Below are 17012 nucleotides of genomic sequence, written 5' to 3'. Positions count from 1 at the left end.
CTCTGAATATCTCTGGGTTAGAGACATTTCAATGTTTCAATATAACTGCTCAGGCTGTCAAAAAAATTTCCAAGGATATATTAAGGACTGGTGTAAACTAAACATTTACTTCTTGAAAGCAAAGTTATAGTTAAAGACATTCTTTTGCTGCCCTGCAAATGTTTTTAACAATTAATCACAATTAATTTTTCTGTCCACCACAGCAATTACCTTAAGACAAGAATGGTAGTTAAAACACACATATCAAACGCTCTCATAATTATTTACATCATATTACTAATAAACTTGAATTTAATCATTGTTTATTCTATAAAATATTCTGACATGATACCTCTGCAGCTAAGTTGTTTTTCTTTTTCAATCGAAGACAATAAAATACAATTTTTCTACCTGACTGATTTTTGAATGCATGACTCTGGGAAATGTCAAATGTCTTTCTTTAGTTCCAGTCAAATGAATCCGTCCCCTCCCCGCCCCCTGCCCCAAGCTGCCTGGAATATGTTAAACACAAGGCTGTGACCTTAAACTCTGAAAGAATATTTCTGGTGTCTATGCAAAAGCCTGCCCTCACATACACCTTTAGACTAATTACTGTAGTGTAATGTTGCCAGTGAACCACTGTAATTACACTTGGAGAAAAGTATGGTCTTGTTCTTTCCTGGCTAATGAAAATGATAACCTTTCCATTTTGATTCATCATTCACAACAGGTAGAGCATGCGATGCTGAGTCTCCAGAGTATACAGTAATTTCCCTGACTGTTTATGCACACTTCTGTTTTCTGGCCCTGTAGAAGCTGGAATTAAAAAGCCAGGCATACTTATGCTAAAACAGTCAACAGGAATAACAGCAAATACATTAAATTTTAATATCATCCTTCCTCCACAATGCTATGCTATAATGAAATAGGGCCATGATACAAGAATGTATGTCAAAAATGATGATAGCACAGAAAACAAATAATGAGCCTCCAAGACATCACATTCAAATTGCTAGCCATCAGTTTATGATCTACTCAAGGATACTTGAGAGAAAATGTTGGACAGTTTATTCTCAATAGGGCTGGGTTTGTATTTGATTCTTAAACAATGATGAAAAATACATTCTATTAAATTTTTTGCATGGAAAGCAAGCCTTCTACCACTGAAACATCCATGCACCCCATTCTGTTAAATTAAAAAAAATATATATTACCTTCCATGTGAAAAAAAATTTTCTTTCTTTAACTATGCTTACTAATAGGATTAAATATATTCCAAAGGGGAAAAATATTCCTTTGAAGTAGAATACCTATGTCTTTCAATACTTAATATATGCTTATTTATTAACTGCCGTGCATTAGCCATATGCTTATTTATTAATTGCAGTAACTAAGTGGGCCTGTTATTCCTTTTCTCCACATTTCAGAGATAAATTGAACACTAAGACCTGCAAAACAATTTGCTTTCCAAATGTCCTACCTCCCAAAGCAATGACGCAAGCTACAAAGACCTGCGGTTCTAACGAATCAAATCAGACTATGAAATTTCTTCTAACAAAGCTCCCTTGTGCTTTTTTCTTCTATCACTGGCTGGTTTTCTTCTAACCAGGTGCCCACCCAGTAAGAGAAAGACAACTCCAGGTAGTGCTTTCCCACTGGAGACAAAATCCCATTCTTGATAACAAAGCTATTTTCATCTCCTGGCTGAGAATCAATACTAACAGTGCTTTACTGAGCTGCTTAAAACAATGCTCAGCTTCAAACAGTCACATCACCAATTCTGACCTGAATCCTTTCTGGCATTAGGACCTGAGTGCTGAGTGAGCTTCAGATTAGTGAGTCCCCGTACTTCAGAAAGAAATTTAGTATTTATGTAACCTGGTAATCTAGTTATCTGCAGTAATTACCTGCCAACTCCTCTCACACTTTTTTTTTTTGCTCAAAGCTTTCATTCCAAATGCACTGAACAATGATCTCAGTCTCCTATACCACCAAACTTTATAAACACAGTTTAAGGTTCTGGAGACGAAAGAAAGATTCAGACATTTGGAGGGGAAAAGGTGTGGACTGTGTTATGCGGGATGTCTTCTAATTTTTTTGTATCTCAAGGAGGCCTTTTTTTCGAATACTAAATTACAGTTCAGACGATGGATACACTCTTATTTACCCAGCCTCTAAATGTGAGTTTTTTGAATAATGAATTCAGAGTTGGTGTGGGTAGAGGTGGAAGAATTAATAGCTCATTAAATACAAACTCTTCATTTTACAGATGAGAAAACTGAAGCCCCTGAAAAATTAAGTAACTTGGTCAAGGTCATACAGTTATCTTTAATCCACAATAATAAGAACTGATTCTATTCTGACAGTTTTTTTTAGGCAAGTGGTTAATTACTTAATTACTCTAAAACTGCCCCATCTAGTACAGTGTCCATTAGTCACAACTGACTACTGAGCACATGAAATGTGGCAAATCCACATTAAGCTGTGCTGTAAAATACTCGCCAGCGTAAAATACCTACAGGATTTTGAAAATTTAGCACGGATAAAAAAATTTTCATTAATAATTTTTATACAGATTATATGCTGAAATGATACTATTTTTGATATACTGAATTAAGTAAAATATATTACTAAAAGCAATTTCACTGGCTTCTTTTTTACTTTTTTCATGTGGCTACTAGAAAAGTTAAAATAACATCTGTAGTTCATGCTTTATTTCTATTGGATAGGGCTGCTGTAACATATTATGAAGTTGTTTTAAAGGATTAAATAGAAATTCCTCACTTCTCCATTTTAGATGGAATAATAATAGTTGCTTTAAAATTTTTTTTAATGTACCACAAACTCTTAATTGTGGTAATCATGCAAATACAATGTCTTAATTTTAGGAAAAAATGTAATATATCTGTATAAATGTGTATATATATATATATGTAAAGATGTATATATGTATAAATGTGTATGTGTGTGTGTGTATATATATATGTATAAATTGAAAAGGCAGGAATACTGAAACACTCAATTCCTCTCATTGACCTTTAAATTATTCTTGTTTCCATTTTTCTGGTTGACCACAGCCTCCCCAAAAGCTTAAACTATGACCACCTTACTCATTTTTATCAGGCAAATCCAGGCAACCAAAGAGAGAAGCTATCTAAATTTCCCAATCTGTCATTTCCCATTTTGTGCGACTATAAAAGCAGGCATGGAAAAAGCAATGGTGTGTAGACCTAAGAGGCAGAAATCAATCATTCTCAAAGTCATTAAAATAAATAAAAACAAAAAAATGAATGTCCAAAATATGTACTGCCTTTGGTAAAATACATCTTTCATTACCCACCCTATTACCAAAGAACTCAGCATAGACGTGAGCAATAAATAACATGTGCGGGACACACCCGACCATCTTTCAACCATTTGCCAGCCGGGATTGAGGCCCGGGAAGAAGAAAAAGGATTAAGCAGAAATCAAAGACAGCCAAGCTCTAATGGTGTCTAATTAGCATAACAAAAGACACTGCCACAATCTTTCAGCAGTGGGCAATACATCTCATTAAAGAAGACTGAATAACAATTATTCTCTCTGGCTCCCCCCTGCCCTTCCCCCATGCTTCTGGGTTTAGCTCCAGAGGACCCTGCAAGCTGAGCTGGAGAGCTTCTGCTTTATTGGCCAGGCATTCGGGCTGCAGGGGAAAGAGCCCACTTGTATTACTGTGCACCTGCATCTCAATGCTTTATTCCCATTTCCTCTCCTGCTGTGAAAATGTAGCTTCTTCAAGCACATACAAGTCCAGCTATGCAGTTTATAGGAATAGAATATTGAGAAATGTCAATGATGGCCTAAAAACCGAATACCAGTCCCCAACCCGCCCCTCTCCAGCCCCCAATTGTTTTTTTTGTTGCTTGAGTACTACTTCACTGTTCTCAGTCTTATGAAGCTAAACTGAAATTCTATCACATTTTCCTGCAAGCAGTAATTAGCTGTGAACACGTGTGAGCACACATATACATATACACACATCATGCAATTAAAATGGGAATACTTTGATTCAGACCTATTCTCCCTTCCTATTTCCTCTTGATAGAAAACAGAAAATACATGAAATTCAATGCAAGGAAATGGAGGTTGCAGGTGAGCACGTGGGTAGTTTTTACATGCACTTAAAGCAAGAATTAAAAAAAAAAAATTCTTCGAGTAATCGAGGGTGATTACTAAGAAAGATGAAAGCTTCAAGTAATCCTTTGTAGAATATCAGTACTTTTTCATATCAGTCTATCTTGGGGGTGGGACTGAGTGAGGAGGGGAGAGAAAAAGACATAGTTATTTAATTCAAACAATTTCCAATTCTAAGCTACATTTTTTTTGATCAGTAACACCTTTCAAAAGGGGAATCTAGTTATGAAGACTGCTTTGATTTTTTTTTTTAATGGCCTCTCCTGCCAAACACAATATTACACAGTCTACTTAAACCTGAACACTGCCATGTCTGCGAATTGCTCTAGGAAAAGCTGTTTATCACAGATGTAGACAGGAATCACTGCAATGGTTCCTGAAACTAAATAGCCGAAACCCAGCCAACTCACACTAATTGCTGGGAAAACCTACTGAACCTATTTAGCAGGTCTGGATTTTCCAAACTGCTGCAGAGTTACTGCATGGCAGGAACTCAGAGACCTTGAAGGGATTCAAATCATTAAAATTATAGACTGGAGACCTGGGGTGAGATATTTTAATGCTATACATACTCTGCACGTGGCAGCAGACAGTTAAAATGAAACTTGGGACATTACTTATATCCTAAAAGGCTTCTTCACTGGTGAACTACTCAGTATTCAGGAACTGAATACTCCCCCTTTACTCCCCGAGGTAGATTATTTCATCCTCTCTCCCACTGAATTTCTCCTGCTTAACAAATCATATTGCAGTATAATATTTTTTTTTTGCTTCTTGCCTATTTCCATCCTAAAGTTTTGTCAAAAAGTAGTATGCAAATAGAGCGCATTAAGATTCCTTTGCTGCTTTATATTTTAAAGCTCTTTTGCAATAATTTTATAGTTTAATCTCCAGTCAGTGATTAGATATCTCATTACTAACTACAGCTCTAGCCCATGGCCTTGTATCTTACCCAAGGTTTTTGGGTACATTAATATAAGTTTCATCCCTTTTAAGCCAGAACCCCAGCCAATACGTTAAGAGCTTGGAGGGCACTAACCAGGAAGTCAGAAAGCTTCTAGTCTCACCTCTTCCACTAACTAGCTGCTTGACTTGAGCACATCATTTCACTTTGGGGCCTCAGTTTCCCTCATCTGAAGGAAGAAAAAAACAAAACAGAGGGGGTAGGGTCAACAACCTGTAAGGCTCTGGGTTTCTAAATGAAGAGTTGTCCTGCAGTGCACACTAGGAGCTCAGAGAGGAGATGGGGCTCCCCGGGCTCCCAGGGCCAGGACCAACCCTTGCCTGACAGCCTGGCATTCATGTCATCGCCACTGTTCCTTTCCTTCACTTCCAGCATTAACACACAGTTTGAGTTCAGCAATATTTAGCAAAGGCAAGGATGAACGAGAGAATGAATAGGTGTGACATTTTGGGGATTCAGTTTACTTGCCTGAAAAAAAATTATTTAAATCGTTATGTAGCTTAGGGATAACCACTTGTCTTCAGATTAATAATCAAGCTTCTGGGAGTCAGTGGCAAGAGGCACAGAGGAACTCTCACAGTGGGTACCAGCAAAGTTTGCCTACAGTGATATAGCTTCTGTTCCACCAAGAGAGCCTATTTTAAATCACAGTCCAGTATTTACTCAGTCATATCCTGTAAGAAGAGAGCTTTGTGAGCTGAAGCTCATTCATGATTTCAACATTAAACTGGCTGTCTTTATTCAAGTATTTTAAGAGGAAAATTTGGATTTTAAGTAAGAAGCTGTTTGGGGGGCTCTGTCTAGTTGTTACTTCTAAACAGGAATCACTTTTAGAAGGTAACACTGAATGAATACATGGCCAATTATTTAGATCTAAGTCTAGACTATTGCTAGACATGCTAGCAAAGTAGAAGGCTGTAGGAGGCTTAGGATACAGGACTTAAGGTACACAGGTCAGCGTTCCTGGTGGACATGCTGCCGTCTATCCTGTGGAGAAAGAACTTTGCCTAAAAAAGCACAGAGAATTCTTTTGCTCCCTTTTCGAAGCCATGACTCAAAAAGGATTTCAGGGAAGACAAAACATACTTAATGTGAAGGAAGGCAGAAATTTTTCCAGTATCGATAAATTTGCAATTCATTTTTTTCAGTAGCTATTTTAAAAAGAAGGTGAATTATGCGAAAAAAATACTAGCAGCTTCTTGACATTTCTAAAACATGATCCTATGTCTGCCTGAAAGAGTTAAGGCTGTATAAATATTTATCATTCTTCTTTCAAAAGGATAAGAAAAATTCCTTTTGCATACATGAATTTCAGATTGCTAAGCAAACAGGAGGATATGGTCATGGGCCCATCATCTTAATGAGGTATGGTAATGATAATGATTTTTTTTAGCTTGCTTATATGTGATCAAAACCTAGAGATTTTGACTTTATATTAAGGCATACACAGACCCAAGAACAGTTAACGCTTTTAGAAGCATATGGATGGGATGACAGGAATACCATCAAGGGCTTATAGTGGGACCAGGGTGAAAAATTCATTAAAAGTGATAAATAGGATGTGCCTTTCTTAATGCTTTGCAGTTGCATATTCAATACAGCAGGCCAGTGACTATGCATTTTGACTGTCTTTATTGTTAAGAGAGCTGCCAGATTTTAATTACAGATTAAACAGTAATTGCAAATGAGTATCTCTTCATTAACATACCAGAATCATCATCATAAACAATTGTGTTACCAAACAGTACATAGGACAGTTTAAGAACAGAACACATGTATGACATCGTATGGCGTGGTAAAATTCCTATTCAACTTGAACAAGTTGATTTCCTTACATTTTTTTAAAGGAAAATAAATACCCTAATGGAAGCTCACATGATTCTAAGTTCCAAGAAAGGGGGATTTTGTTCCTTTTGTTTGTTGTTGTCTCCCCAATGCCTAGAACGATGCCTGCACAGAGTAGGATCTCAATACCTATTTGTCATATGAATGAATGAACGCGCTAGCTCTCTTAATAAATTCATAGTTACAGTTTTACAATCATACTATCATGCATGTACTGATCCCTTCTGAAAATGGCTAAGTTGGAATCAAATTATCAGTGGGTTTTTTCTCAAAAGATTTAACTATATAATTTATTATAAGGGTCCTAAAAGAATTATATTTTTCTTTTACCACCCTCATAACAAACAGCAGCTATAATAATCTTCTTTCATATGATTCCTTATAATTTCATTTTCACATGTACTTTTTGTTGTTTCTAACTCACAGATGAAGCACAGACAATTTAAGTTAACTTGCTCAAGGCTAAGCAAGTTGGATAGAGCTCCCAGGTGCCAAGTTTCCTAACCCAGTGTTCTCTACAGTATACAATGCATCTCTTTGCTACTTATTGATGTGTCTGGGAGAAAGCATAAAGCAAGTTCTTAAGAGGAATAAGGTATACAGTAATAATACTAATAACATATTCTACTAACACAGTAAAGCAGGAAAAGATGGGTGATGGAAGAAGAATTTTCATTATCCGCATTTACTCATCAATAGAGAAAAATGGAAAATAATGAAAACGTTTTCTTAAAACACCCCCTAGAGTTGTCTGCTTTATATTATAACATACTAAATATAGAACTACTGTCAAAATACAAAGTAAGAAAACTGCTTTAAAAACCAGCACATAAGACTTGTGATTAGATCTCTAAACTGACTTCAGCAAGATGAAGATATACTTGGCTTTCACCATTAACAGACCAGGAGATTTGGGAAAAATGACAATCATACATAAGGGACAGTTCCTTGCTTACCAGATCAAAATCAGAGGCCAAAACCAGGAAAGAATCTCCATAAGATAAAATTGCCCCTCCCCCCTTTTTAGGGGACATACAGATTAATAAAAATTATGAATGCAGGAATCAGTAGCCCCAAGAGTTGCTCATATCTAGGTAAAAAGGTACCTGGGTAAAACTTCTTAAATTCAAAATGTTAACCCAGATTCCTGAGCAGTTATTTCTGATTGGGTAAGGCGGTCTCCAACAAAGTCTTTCTAGAAATCAGTGAAAGATCAGATAATTACAATTGTGGACTAGACAGCTAATTTCTGCTTCCTTCTAAAAGCACTAGGAGCTGTAAATAGCAGACTTTTTTTTTTACCAAGTCACAGGTGTATTCCAACTGATGTATTCTTTGGTATCATAGAGACTGGCAAGTGGTATCAAACCAAGTTCTCAGATTCCCTGATTTCAGATAGTGGTGAGTGTGGGTAGGTGGGTGGGAAGGGTTCACGAAAAGGTTCAAGCAACAGTCGGAGAGAATTTCATTCGACCTTTTCTACTAAGCCCCATGACTATGGCCACGAGAACCGCCCCTGCAGCCACTACTTCTCTTCTGGTGTTTAAATGGTTGACTTCAGTTCATCACGGAACAACCCAAGGAGGAGAGCCTGAGGTTGCCATCCTGACTCTTCAGATAAGGAAGCAAGGCTATTGGGGTGCCCTTAGCTAAAGGCATGCAATTTATAATCGTGAAGAAGTAGGGTGATTTCCTTTTTTATTTTTCCTAATGTTCTAAAGTTCAAAGTGCTAATTATAGTCCTTGGAATGCACGTGGGCAGAAACCTGGGCAGCAAATAAAAACTATTTTATGCAGTTGATAGGTAAGTGCTTAAAATAGTCTGTCATAAACAGGTCATTTCTCATTAAAATATATATTATTTAAATGTAGTCACCTACTTCAAAACTCTTTAGCATGCCAGAAAGCTAGTAGGCCAAAAAAAAAAAAAAAAAAGAGAGAGAGAAAGAAATGGATTTAATGCTAATTACTAAAATAAACACTCCCTACTCAGCATCTCCTAGAAAACACAGGGGAAATGCCTGTTCACATTCAGAGCGTTACTCACGAGGTTAAACCCCAGACTGATAATGGAAGGAAGCATGTCACTATTAACAAGTAGACCCTGTAACGATAATGAACTGTTGATTCAGAGCAATTTGCTTTATAAGCCTATTTCAGGTAATGTCACTAGTCCCCTGCCCCTGGCCCCTCCTCTTTCTTTGAAAATTGGTTGCCTTCTTTGCAAAGCTATGGCAGCTTTGCCTCACCTTGAAAAGAGGTGAGAGAAGACAAGCAGTGTCACGCCAAGAGTGGAGAAATCATCTCCCTTCTCATTGCCTATCAGTTGCTGGGCTTTAGGGGAAAACACTGGCAAGTAGAGTTTCTAAACTCATAAAACTAATCTCGTAATCTTCTCTCACAATTGGGTATTTCAGAGGAGAAGTTTTGTTAGTTAGTTGAAATATAATAAAAATGTAGCAGGATGGGGTTGTTCCCTGAGATGTGTGCTCAGCTAGTGAGCTGACCCTTATGCTGCAGAAAGAACAAGAAAACTGTGAGGTTGCACACCGACTTTTGAGTTCTCCTGTGCTTGGGTAAGTCCTGTTATATCCTCAGTTAAATGCAAGTATAACTAGTTCTTCAAACAAATGAGAATATGTTAAAAACTGAAAATAGCTATATGAAGGTTGTTTGTTGGTGATATTGGGATCTCCATTTTTACTAGAAAGTTCCGGTATAATTTCCAATCAGATTAATTCTTTTGCAATGACTTTTTTTTAATTTATTTTTTCTTTTCTCTTTTTTTTTTTGTCTCTTTTTTTCTTTAAAAATACGGAATACTTCACGAATTTGCATGTCATCCTTGCACAGGGACCATGCTAATGTTCTCTGTATCGTTCCAATTTTATATATGTGCTGCCGAAGTGAGCACTTAGCAATGACTTTTAACAAGACCACCTTTCATAATATAGTTCCCCTTTTTTTCCCAATTAAAAACCTCTATTTTGAAGATAAAATTAACATTAAAAACAAGTTTTAAAAAAGCTATCTGTTGTTACATTTTAAACAAATATGGTCTCCTCTTTGTTATCTGAGCTCAGAATTATACTGGGCATTTCATTTGAACAGCAGGTTCATACTTTCTCCACTAACACTGAAAGTGCAATATAAAGAGTAAAGAATTTACAAAAAATATATAGGTACTGGCTTCATGCAAGAACTTCGTATTATAAAACATCTTTAAATATATCACAACTGTCATTTAGTTAGAATAATGACAAGAATGTAATTTCATGATTACTTTCTTTTCTCTTCATCTTACTCTTTCCCCATTAAACTGCCTTTTCCTTAGACACTGTAAGATTGACTCTTAAATCTCCATCTCTTATCTTCTCTTTTGCCCTACACTTGCAATAGTGTGCTTGGTGTTATCTTTTAAGTCATATTTCTTTATTTTGTTGCTGGGCTAGACAGAGTATCAGTGGGTAATAAAATATATTGAGTTCAAATGAGATTTTGATTTTTGTTTGGACGAGATTCTGATTTTTATTTGGACAAGCTGCTAGGTTTCAGTTTTGTCATCTATAAAATGGGGAAGGCTATAGCTCACAATCTTACCATTAAAGAAACTGTTACATTTTAAAATATCAACAAAAATACTACAGAATGCATTTAAAGTTTTCATATTTCATACTGGTTTATTCAACATTTCAGGTTAGGTAGCCAAGCTATGAGAAAATTTTTATCAGAAATAGACTACTAGAGCTTGTTTCAGTGGTGCAGATACTAAAACTGAACAATACAGAGAAGATTAGCATGGCTCCTGTGCAAGGAAGACACACAAATTCGTGAAGCGTTCCATATTTTAAAAGGACACATATTGTATGACCTCACTGATGTGAAACCATTAGATTAAGCAAATTTAAGAATCTAGAATATAGGTTACCAGGGGGTGGGCTGGGGGAGGGAATGGGTACTTAATGCTTAAATTGTCCAGTTTCTATTTGGGTTGATGGTAAAGTTTTGGTAATGGATGATGGCGATGGTAGCACAACATTGTTAATGTAACTAAAGGCACTGGATTATATATTTGAATGTGATTAAACAGGGAAATTTTATGTTGGATGTTTGTTATAGAATAAATTTAAAAAAAAAACAAGGCTGTTAACACAGTGAACCCTACTGCAAACAATGGACTACAATTAATAGTATAATTATAAAAATGTTCTTTCGTGAATTGTAATAATGTACCACATTAATGCAAGCTGTTAATCATAGGATGTAAATGGGGACTCTGTATTTTATGCATGATTTTTCTGTAGATCTACAAATTCTCTAATAAAACATATATATATATATATATACACACACACACACACATATATATATGTGATTATGTGTTTGCTCTCATTATCTTTTTGGAAAATCATCAAATATAAGTGATGGTTCTTCAACTTCCTGACAGGAAGTGATGGTTCTTCAATTCCCTGACAGGACTAATGTTTGAGGAATCCTATAGCCATTTTTAAAAATATGTAGATCCTTATTATTGAAAAAGAAAAAAGATCAGATGAAAACCTAAAGTAATAGCCAGCCTTGTTGACAATCATATCACACTCTAAATCAAGTCTTTGGCTTTGTAAATCAAATGTTTGGTCCTGTTTAAAACATTTTGCCTGAAAAGAGGGCAGGCAAAATATGTCATAAATGGAAAATTCTGAACAAAATTAGTCAGTTAAATAAAATCTATGAAAAATTCATAATCACTATATACCAATACTAATTCTTCTTATCTTCGATGACAGATCTACATTTTATAAGACAAAGTATATGGGGTGGGGAGGATTGATGTTCAATTTATCAAAACAATTATCATGATACATGAGAACTAAACATCATAAAAACTGAAATAAGTCATTGAATTAAAATATAGGAAAACAAAAACCCTCTTAAAGTAGACAGGAATGAACTACTTTAAAAATAATTGCAGTATTTTATAAACTTTCATTCTGTTCAAGTCTACCTGAATTAACTTAGAATACCCAAAAGTTAAAGCTTATTTCAATACGATTTTAATTTAAGAAGGAAACTTTGCATATGCACATAATTCAGATGAGCAACAGAGTTGTGGATTTTTAAAAATCATACTTGTCTAATAGTCAGGGGGCTGTCAGGACTGCTCTTTAGAAATTAAATTCCATTACATGAAGGTGTTTCCAGACAGCCGAAGGGGGCAGAAAGACCCTCTGCCTCAGCTGCCTTATGCATCTTACGATTTCACATTCTGGCACACATTTACAAGCTATCTAAACAAACAAACTCAAAGCAAAAGTTTTGACTTCTTTATCTACACTACACTTTTTTAAAAAAAGCAGATTAAAATTTTCACTATGGGGTGATGAGGTTAAGTAATTATTACTTGTCTTACCTGCATGCCTTTTTTTTTTTTTTTTTTTTTTTTTGGCATGGGCAGGCTCCAGGAATCAAACCTGGGTCTCCAGCATGGCAGGCGAGAACTCTGCCACTGAGCCACCATTGTGTGCCCTGCATGCCTTTTTAAAATACCATTCTTTTCATTTATGTTGCACTTTTTGACCTTGCAGCAGGAAAACCAAATGACCACTCATAAACAATCTACGGTTTTAAATTGATTGATGCAAAGAAAGGTAAAGGTAGTCTTTTCTTCTAACAGTATCCTTGTAGGTATGGAAAACCAAAACCAGCACTTTTAATCTTATGCTCCTCTTGTCATACATTCTTAATTGAAATCATTAGCTTCTATTTCATCAAAAGATGTACACTAGCAAAGAAGCCCCATTGCATTATTTTTTTTTACTTAACAAACACCTCTAGTAAGCACTTCATAAAAATGAGCCAATTCAGTGCTCAAACGACCTTAGGAGGAGATGCAGAGGCACAGACCCTCGCCAGCGGCCGCAGGGCAGGTGACAGACACGTTTACACTCTGCAGCCTGGCTCCAGAGTCCCAGCTCTTAACGACTGTGCTAGGCTGCCTATTCAGTGTTAAAGCCAAGTTATAGTTTTAAAGCAGTGTTACAAATGCTTAATTAATCTTGGGGAGTTGATTACTACCTTGTAGCCTGCTGTGGAGTTAAAAATGGTCTCTTTCTTATTAGAAGAACCTTTGCTCAAGCAATATGAAATAGTCACTACTTTAGGAGATAAAAGTCAAATGACACCTTTAAAGTTACCAAGCAATCAAAAAAACTATCCAGCTAACATGTTTATTTTAGGGTTCATTTATTTATTAATAATTTTAAACCTGTCTAGTTTTTTTTTTTTAAATGGAGAAATTGGCATAAAATAAAAAGGCACACAGACCCGTGCAGCCTTTGAAAATCAAAATAAAAGATTAAATCTACGGAGGAGAAAATAGAAGCTAATTCTATTATAAGCCCAAGCTATATGGTCACTGCAGTTGAGCAGGGAAATTTTTTTCCTAGTTTCCTGAGAGTCAAGGCAGTAAGAAAAAACATGGTCAGGTATATGAGCTCCATTGCTTAAAAAAGGGAGGTGACAGGCTTCATTTGGAAAGCAAATTGAATAAAACTTATAGGTTTATTATTTTAAACTATCAGTAAATAGGTTTTACAGTCAGGAAACCTACCTTATCACTTTTGCCTAGGAAAGTGCTTTGTGTATGGGAGCTGCCCAACAAATGTGCATTAGAATAGAATTTAAAAAAAAAATCACAGCCATATTATAAGTATTTTGGGGCTGGGGAACAGCAGTTTTAGCTTTGCCATATCCTTGAGCCACCATCAATGTGTGACTAGATTAACAGCCTCACAATAGGGTTCTTGCTTCTATTTTATGTCCCTCAGATCCATTTCTTAAAATCAATTCAGAAAGATATTTTAAGAACTCAAGTCTGGCCATGCCACGCCTCCACTTAAAACCCTACAATGGTTCCCCACTGCTCTCAGGGGAAAGTCCAACACCTTTAGTTGCCACATAAAGCTCTTCTTCATTTTAAAAATTAGTGCACGGGAGGCCATATAACGAACATGTCATAATTTATTTAACCACTTTCCTATTAATAGACATTTGGCTTGTTTCCAATTTTTGGCTCTTACCAACAATCATACATGTCTCTCTGGAGACATAGGTGAGCATTCCTCTCGAAGTAGAATTAGTAGTCTGAAGGAAGAATATTTTCACTTATGATCTTCACAGCTACAGTTAGACTGTCCTCCAGAGCAGCTTTATCAATTTCTACTTTCACAAGTAGTACGCGAAGACTTTCTTTCCTATATACAGTAACACTATATATTATCAAATTGTAAAAAAACAACCCCTAATGCCAGCATTAAAAGGTGATCAAATTTTCATTTTCCTAATAGCCAGTGAGATGGAACACTTTTTATACATTCACTGAATGCCTCTGTCTATTTTTTCTGTTGAGTTGTAACTACTGAATTACATTATTATATTTCCTCCCAGTTTTTTGCGTTCTTTTAAAAACTTTATCATATCATTCACTGTATATAAGTTTTTACTGTTTTGCAGTAAAAATTTATCAAAAATCCTCTTGGGATTTTGATTACAATCACATTGACTCCATGAAATAAAATGGGGAGGGTTGACATTATTGCTATATTGAATTTTCTTATCTAGAAATATATTATACTTTATAATTCAAACATATCTTTTACATTCTTCAGAAAAGCAAAATAGTTTTGATAATAAAGGTCTTATATACTGCTTGTTAGATTTATTTCTAGGTGTATGTCTTTGTTTAGTTTCTATTGTGAATGAAATTTTTTCCCCTACTTATTTAAATTGTCCATTTCTGTTCATTTTATTCACGATGGGATCTTGTAGCTGGCCTTTGTATTCAAGTGTCTTATTAGTGTGTCAGTTAATTTTCTTGCATTTTGGGTAACTGTGCACCTGTCTGTATTCTCAACTACACTAAAATTTTCATGAGAAAGGAGACAACGTCTGGTTTGCTGTCAGGTCCCCTACCCAGTAGCACAGCACTGAATAAATGTTTGTTAAACTGAACAGAATTTAAAATGCAGACTTAGGCTCTTTTTCTCAGGTGTGTGCGTCAACACATGTTCATTTCTCTCTACAGTGGTCAAACTTCTGGAAGGACTGAGCCTAGAATTCCATTACCCGAAAACATTACTAATGTAAAGGCCTGCACATATGAAAATTAAAAATGCTTTCTGAAATAAATATGGGATCAAAGATGAAAGAAAAAGTCTATTCAACCAATTTAAAAATTGAAGAAATCAGAACTCTATACGTTAGACATGGAAGAATAACAAATATTCAACTTTAGTGATTAGAAAAATAAGGACAAATACTACTCCAGCAACATCCACACCCTAAGAAATGCAGGAGAAAGGAATAAAATTAAAAACAGAAATAGAAAATAGAAAAATGGGTAGAATTAATCTCTAAGAGTTTTTTTGGGGGCTGAAAGACCTCATAAAAGCAACAAAACAATACAAGAAACCATTAATGAAACAGACAAAATTTAAGCAAAAAAACAATCCAAAAAGGAGAGACAAAAGCAAACATAACGAGGAATTAAAAGAAAATGTTAATAATCAAGAGACTATTACATACAACTCTATGTTAATAAACGTGAAAAAGAAAATCAATGAAACTGATAGTTATTGCAGGCTATATTACAAAAATTGACTCAAGGGGGAGAAAAGGAGACCAGTAAGCATGCAAGCAACTGAAAAGATCATTAAACAATTTGCTCTTAAAAGACTCTGGGCAGGAAAACTTCTTTGTGAATTCTTTCAAACTTTCAAGGAACAGATAATTGCAATCCTTTGCAAACAGATTTAGAGTGTTGAAAAACTATGGAAAATTACCCCATCAGAAACACAACCATGTACCCTTTAACTCAGTAACTGTGCCTCAAGGAATTCATCTAAAGAAAATGGCCACTGAGATAAAAATTATGTGTATAAGATCCTTATTGCAGGGCAATCCATAAAAACAAAACATTGAAAACAACCTGAATGCCCAACAATATTGAAGTTGTTAACAAATTTATCCATTCAGTGGTGTGTTATGTGCACATGAAAAACAAAGTTTCTGAGAAATTTAACGACATAAAATAATGCGCACAGTATTTTTAAAAGTTAACTTGTATATGCACTACAGTGATAGCACTGCAGAATAAAATAAATGCAGAAAGTCTAAAGGAAGGAAATACAGCAAAATGGTCACAGCGGTTAACTATAGGTGATTGATATATTTTTCTTTTTAAAACTTTTCAGATTTTCCATAATGAACATTTTTATTTTTATTTTATTTTATTTTCAATCTTCTCATCGCCCAATAGGCTGGATGAACATTTTTAAACAACCAAAAAAGAGCTATTTAAAAATATCTTGGTAATAAAGGTCTATAATAAAACATCATTAGAACCACTGTCCTCTATGTTGCAAGGGAAGCTATACTACCTTCAGCTTTCTATTTAGTATTAAGATTAAGAATAATGAGGATTAATGATAGAACTGCAAACAGCCCATTATTTTAGGAGTTCTCTGTATAGATCAATGGTGACAACTAAGAGCAATGTTGGTAGGTTAGGGTTCTGTCTTCTTCAGCATGAATTTTTCCCTACCTGCAGAAGTAAATCAGTTAGTCTTCCATTATGAAAATGTCAGTGAAAAAATGTTTGTTCCATCTATAATATTTGAGAAATGGTGTCATGCTTTCTTTACTCTAAACTTTAGAAAGAAAGAAAATCTTAAAAAGTCCCTGATACTATATATAAAATAAGATGATTAATGAATCTACTTTTGCAATTTTCATCCAAACTCCATTATTACCAGAGGGGCAATTTAACAATCAACCAGTCCATGTTCTGTAGACAAGAAAATATGGTCCAGGTGGTCATCTATGGTGGTAGGCTTTAGGCATTTTATCAGAAAAAACTGAAGACTGCATGTATTCAACTTCACTTGTGTGCTCCACAGATCATTAGCCATCTTCACTATTATTTGCTTCTCTCACTGGTAGGTTTGGATTTGGCCACATTTACCAGAAATTTGATGACTTTTCTATCACTTTT

At 35.3% G+C, this 17012-nt stretch overlaps 1 protein-coding gene and 2 non-coding genes across 9 annotated transcripts in view; 1 reads left to right on the top strand and 2 right to left on the bottom strand.

The window, feature by feature from the left end:
- Nucleotides 1–17012, bottom strand: part of CDKAL1 (CDKAL1 threonylcarbamoyladenosine tRNA methylthiotransferase) — a 689286-nt gene that overhangs the window by 38249 nt on the left and 634025 nt on the right. The gene's annotated exons all lie outside the window — the stretch shown is intronic.
- LOC143669401 (U6 spliceosomal RNA) lies at nucleotides 9770–9875 on the bottom strand. The gene has a single exon (XR_013168913.1). It is a non-coding gene; the product is annotated as a U6 spliceosomal RNA (small nuclear RNA).
- LOC143669414 (U6 spliceosomal RNA) lies at nucleotides 10708–10811 on the top strand. The gene has a single exon (XR_013168926.1). It is a non-coding gene; the product is annotated as a U6 spliceosomal RNA (small nuclear RNA).

The sequence above is a fragment of the Tamandua tetradactyla genome, chromosome 25 (genome assembly GCF_023851605.1).
Source record: "Tamandua tetradactyla isolate mTamTet1 chromosome 25, mTamTet1.pri, whole genome shotgun sequence".
Taxonomy (NCBI): Eukaryota; Metazoa; Chordata; class Mammalia; order Pilosa; family Myrmecophagidae; genus Tamandua; species Tamandua tetradactyla.
The sequence above is the reverse complement of the archived record's forward strand: the minus strand, read 5'-3'. Positions and strand labels throughout refer to the sequence as shown.